Genomic DNA, 6,045 nt, shown 5'->3' on the forward strand with positions numbered 1-6,045 from the left:
GTTTGAATGTCTTCGTTCCATTCACAGCGTTAGTGCTACGGTTATCTGTTAGTTTGGTATTGTTACGTGACAAACGACCCCAAACCATGGTAGTTGAAGCCAGCCAACATTTATTATGTCACCACTTCTGGGGAGCAGGAATTCAACAGCATCTCAGCTGGGTGATGGCTCTCGGGCTCTTTTGGGCTTGCGGTCAAGCTGTTGACCAGCAGCAGTCACCTGAGCATGTGAGCGGGGCTGGAAGAACCAACTTGCAGGCTCCCCCACGGGGTTATTGGCATGCCCCTGTTCCAGTGGGCTGATGGCTTCAGGTCCTCCACAGGACTAACCAAAACACAACAGTTTGTTTCCTTTAGAACAAGCCATCTTTGAGACCCTTCTTGCCATTCTTTTGGATATATACCCAGAAGTGGAATCGTCGTACTCTGTCGTGGGGGTCCCACCATCTTACAATCTCGTCAACAGTACACCAGGGTCTCAATCACTCACATTTTCACCAATACTTGTTTTCTTTTTTCTATCCTTTCCTTTCCTTTCCTTTCCTTTCCTTTCCTTTCCTTTCCTTTCCTTTCCTTTCCTTTCCTTCAGCCATCGTAATGGGTATGAAGCAGTTGTATCTCATTGGGGTTGTTGATGTGCATTTCTCTAATGATGAGTGACGTTGAGCATCTTTTCATACGCTTGTTGGCCATTTGTAGAAATGTCTGTTCCAGAATTTCGGCTGTTTTTAAATCATGTTATTTGTGAGTTGTTATTGAGTTGTACGGGTTCTGTGCTCTAATTATTCACCCTTTATCAGGTAGATGATCTACAAAGATTTTCTCCCATCCCACGGGTTGTGTTTTTAGGTTTTTTTGTTAACTTTTGAGTTAGTTTTTGTTGATGACGTCCTTTGATACACAAACGTTGTTTGCTTGTCGATGTCTGGTCTTATTTGTTGCTCTTAGAAAATCTCAGTTTTGACTGGACTCAGACCTGGAGGTAGTTCTCAAGAGACGAGGGGCGCCTGGGTGGTTCGGTCGGTTGAGCATCCAACGTCGACTCAGGTCACAGGCTCACGGTTCGTGGGTTCGAGCCCCGTGTTGGGCCTGTGTGCTGACAGCTCAGAGCCTGGAGCCTGCTTCGGACTCTCACTCTGTCTCTCAAAAATGAATGAATGTTAAAAAACATTAAAAAAAAAAAAAAAAGAAGTTCCCAAGACACAAAGGACAGTGTCCGTCTCTTGGCAATCTGTTCCTGGCGGTTTTCTTTGGCCTCCTTCATTCTCTTGGCCAAAAGTTTAGCGTGCTCTGCAGTCTCTTCCTTATTTTTCTTAGTATGCTGTTTCTTCAGAGTGATACGCCGACGTGTCTGTTGGAAGACACATGGAGGAAAGAGATGCTGAATCTCGGGCGCTTTGGTTCTAGGTTTCTTCCCTTCTTTGTTTAGGGGCTTTTTCACAACGTATCGGCAGACACCATCTTCTTTAGAGAGACTGAAAAGTTTGCGGATTCCACTAGCTCTTTGGGGCCCCAGGCAATGAGGCACGGTAGTACTAGTGAGTCCAAGAATATCCTTCTCCCCCGCTTTTTTTCTCTTTTTCACAATGACCAAGTTGAGAACACTGAGATTGGCATCCCAATGCATGCATCCCCAATGCATCCCCGGGGCAGATTTGTGCTTTCTTTCTCCAGTCCTCCTTGGTCTGGACTGGGGATGCCCCGACTCAGGTGCAGGCAGACACGGCCACGGGTCAAGACACCCTGCTTCGTGGGGAAGCCTTATTTGTCATCGTCACCACTGATTCGGACCACGTAACCCTTCCATTTTGTACTCAGAGCATCCACAGCGACTTCTGTAGCCATATGCTTCTCATCAAAGGTACGAAGTTTGCGTTCATCATTCACTCCAATGAGTTTCTGGCAACCGGTAGCTGGGAAGGAGATGTCCAGCTTCATCCTAAAGCTGCCTACTGCCTCCAAGGCGCCATGAGAAAGAGCAATACACAAAGTTTGAGAGAATCCCATTTGTCTGTTATGACTTTTGTTTTCTGTACTTTTGGTGTCATTTCCAAGCAATCATTGTCAAATCCAAAGTCACGAAGCTCTTCCTTTATGTTTTTGTCGGGGAGGAAGACGGTCCTCTGCCCTCCCAGGTCTTCTAGCTGGGCTTAGAATCAAATTGATATGAGACAGATTAACGGGAGAAGCTCAGATTTAATAGCATATGTACAGGGAGTCCACAGGGACGGGAGATTCCGAAGACAATGAGGCAACACGAAGCTCATATGAGCTGAGGAAAAACACGGGGGCCTGAGGACACGAAGGGAAGAAAGCTCATTAGCAAGAAGGTGAAAGATGTTTGGCAAAATAAGGTTGCCCTGTTGTGCATATGAGTCTCTTAGGTAAAGGGGAGTCTGTTAATAGCTGTCTTCCTGGTATGGGCTCTCCTTTCCAAGGGCAGCGTGGGCAGTTATGGGGGAGGCAGAGAGCTTTTCCTGCGTCTGCTGGGTTTCAATTACTTTTAAGTCAAAATAATCTTTAGGCCAAAGTGGCACATTTTGGGGCATCTCATCCTGTACCCCTTCAGTTAATTTTTGTATATGGTATAAGAGAAAGGTTCAATCCCTCTTTTGCATGTGGATATCCAGTTTTGCCAACATTATTAGTTGAAAAGACTAGCCTTTCCCCATCAAATGGTCTTGGACCTATGTGGAAGACCATTTGACCATATAGATGAGGGTTTATCTGGAGGGCTCTCTATCCTCTTCCATTGGTCTACAAGTCTGTCTTTATGCCAGTACCACCCTGTTTTGATTACGATAGCTTTAAAATATGCTTTGAAATCACCAAGTGTGGGACCTCCAACTTTATTTGGCTTTTTCAAGATTGTTTTGACTATGTGGGGTCCCTTGAGATTTCACATGAATTTTAGGATGGATATTTTTTTTTTCTGCAAAAAGTACAACTGGGATTTTGATAGGGCTTGTATTGAATTTGTAGATAGCTTTTAATCGTATTGATATCTTAATAATGTTAAGTTTTCCAATCCATGAGCACAGATGTCTTTCCATTTATTTAAGTCTTTAATTTCTTTCAGCAATGTTTTGTAGCTTTCAGCGTATAAATCTTTCACCTCCTTGGTTAAGTTTATTCCTAAGTATTGTTTTTGATGCTATTGTAAATATTTTAACATTTTCTTTTCAGATTGCTCATTGTCAGTGCATAGAAACACAGTTGATCTTAGCACGTTCACTTTGTATCCTGAAACTTTGCTAAGTCATTTATTAGTTCTAACACTGTTTATGGGGATCTTTTTAGTTTTCCTGTATAAGCTCATGTCCTCGGCAAACAAAGATAATTTTACTCCTTCCTGTCCAATTTGAATGCCTTTTCTTTCTTTCTCTTACCTGATCTCTCTGGTTGGGACTTCCAATATTATGTTGAATAGAAGTGGCAAGAGCGGGCATTCTTCTCTTGTTCATGATCTTAGGGGAAGTTTTTTGTCTTTTACTACCGAGTAGGATGTTAGCTATGGGATTTTCTTTTCTTTTTTAATTTTTTTTAATGTGTATTCATTTTTGAGAGAGAGAGCATAGGGGAGGGGCAGAAAGAGAGGGAGACACAGAGTCCAAAGCAGGCTCCAGGCTCTGACTGTCAGCACAGAGCCTGACACGGGGCTCGAACCCACAAACTGTGAGATCAGGACCTGAGCCGAAGTCGGACACTTAACTGACTGAGCCCTCCAGGCACCCCAGCTATGGGATTTTCATATGTGGTTTTTATTATGTGGATGTACTTTCCTTCTACTCTTGGTATGTTGACTGTTTTTTATCATGAAAGGGTGTTGGATCTTGCCAAATGCTTTTCCTGCATCGATTGAAAGGATCGTGTGGCTTTTGTCCCACATTCTATTAATTCTCATATGCTGAACCACTCTTATATTCCAGGAACAAATCCCACTTGGTCGTGGAATATAATCCTTTCGATATGCTCTTAAACTGGGTTTGCTGGTATTTTGTTGAAGATTTTTGAGTATGATATCATCTTAAGTAATTAATCTGCAATGATCCCATTTCTAAATAAGGGCACATTCAGCCACCACGAGCTGTGACTTCAACATCTCAAACCCTTATGATTTCTGCCCAAAGTGCCCACACGCTTTATTTATTTTGAGTTCTGTGGTTCCAGAGAATTGCTTTTCATTGTTTACAGAGGCCCTTTGAATACAAACCATTTGTATCATTCCCTTGATTCCCACCCCTACCCCCTGCTGTGGAAACCAGCCACTTTTGTACAGTGAGCTCATTTTTAATTCAAGAAAAAACGAAAGTAAATGATTGGCATGTAGGTCAGTTTCCTAGTTCTGTCTCAGTTAGAAAACAAAGGATCAGGGCCCAGCTAGCATAGCGTAGTTCGGTTCTTCCTTAATACGGCCCTCATACATCAGCTCATGTGCATTTCACCTGGCTCTTTCCTTGTGACCCAGCGATAATAAATTTCCCAAGGTCTGACTCAGGCTAAGTAAAAAGTCCAAATTTCTCACGTCTTGGATGAATCTTTTTTTTTTTCTACTTTGGGTACTTTATTTTATTTAATATGAAATTTATTGTCAAATTGGTTTCCATACAACAGCCAGTGCTCATCCCAACAGGTGCCCTCCTCAATGCCCGTCATCCACCCTCCCCGCCCTCCCACCCCCCATCAACCCCCAGTTTATTCTCAGTTTTTAAGTCTCTTATGATTTGGCTCCCTCCCTCTCTAACTTTTTTTTTTTCCTTCCCCTCCCCTATGGTCTTCTGTTAAGTTGCTCAGGATCCACATAAGAGTGAAAACATACAGTATCTTTCTCTGTATGACTTATTTCACTTAGCATAACACTCTCCAGTTCCATCCATGTTCCTACAAAAGGCCAGATTTCATTCTTTCTCATTGCCAACTAGTATTCCATTGTGTATATAAACAACAATTTCTTTATCCATTCATCAGTTGATGGACATTTCAGCTCTTTCCATAATTTGGCTATTGTTGAGAGTGCTGCTATAAACATTGGGGTACAAGTGCCCCTATGCCTCAGCACTCCTGTATCCCTGGGGTAAATTCCTAGCAATGCTATTGCTGGGTTGTAGTGTAGTTCTATCTTTAATTTTTTGAGGAACCTCCACACTGTTTTCCAGAGCAGCTGCACCAGTTTGCATTCCCACCGACAGTGCAAGAGGGTTCCCGTTTCTCCACATCCTTGCCAGCATCTATAGTCTCCTGATTTGTTCATTTTAGCCACTCTGACCGGCGTGAGGTGGTATCTCAGTGTGGTTTTGATTTGTATTTCCCTGATGAGGAGTGACGTTGAGCATCTTTTCATGTGCCTGCAGGCCATCCGGGTGTCTTCTTTAGAGAAGGGTCTATTCATGTCTTCTGCCCATTTCTTCACTGGATTATTTGGTTTTCGGGGGTGGACTTTGGTGAGTTCTTTATAGATTTTGGATACTAGCCCTTTGTCTGATGTGTCATTTGCAAATATCTTTTCCCATTCCGTCAGTTGCCTTTTAGGATGAATCTTATTTGACACTTTGGAGAATCTTCTGACCTCACTAAACCAGACCGCTTTCTCTACGGAGACATGTATTGTTAAAAATGAACTTCGTATGATTTTTTAAGAGACTGTGTTTTTCTGCCAGCCTGAGATTACTGGGAGATTTTAGGCATATTGTTGAGACTAGGGTATAAAATCTCTCAAAGCACTCAAGAAATATAAAGGGTCTCTCATCACTTTGTGGTGCCTTTCTCTTCAGGAAATATCTCTGGTGGTCTGACCTCCCTCTCATGCTGTCCTGGAGCTCTGACCAGTGTCCTACATCTTGCAGACCATTGTCCTTCACCTCACCAGTTGAGAGCCTTTACTCAAAGCTTCAACACGTGGGGAAGAAATTTTCCACTGTGGGAACATTTTCATTTTTCAAATTAAAATCGCAGCACAGCCCTACGTTTAGAAGAGTGGCATTTCTAACTAAGGTGACACCAGGTCACACGCACGCTAGAGATGAAATCATTTCTGCCGTTGGCTGCA

General features: G+C 42.9%; 1 pseudogene; it reads right to left on the minus strand.

The window, feature by feature from the left end:
* Positions 1–953: 953 nt before the first annotated feature.
* On the minus strand, positions 954–1,937 carry LOC106971051 (40S ribosomal protein S6-like; annotated as a pseudogene).
* Between the last annotated feature and the right edge of the window lie 4,108 nt (positions 1,938–6,045).

Source organism: Acinonyx jubatus, chromosome X (assembly GCF_027475565.1).
Source record: "Acinonyx jubatus isolate Ajub_Pintada_27869175 chromosome X, VMU_Ajub_asm_v1.0, whole genome shotgun sequence".
Classification (NCBI taxonomy): Eukaryota; Metazoa; Chordata; class Mammalia; order Carnivora; family Felidae; genus Acinonyx; species Acinonyx jubatus.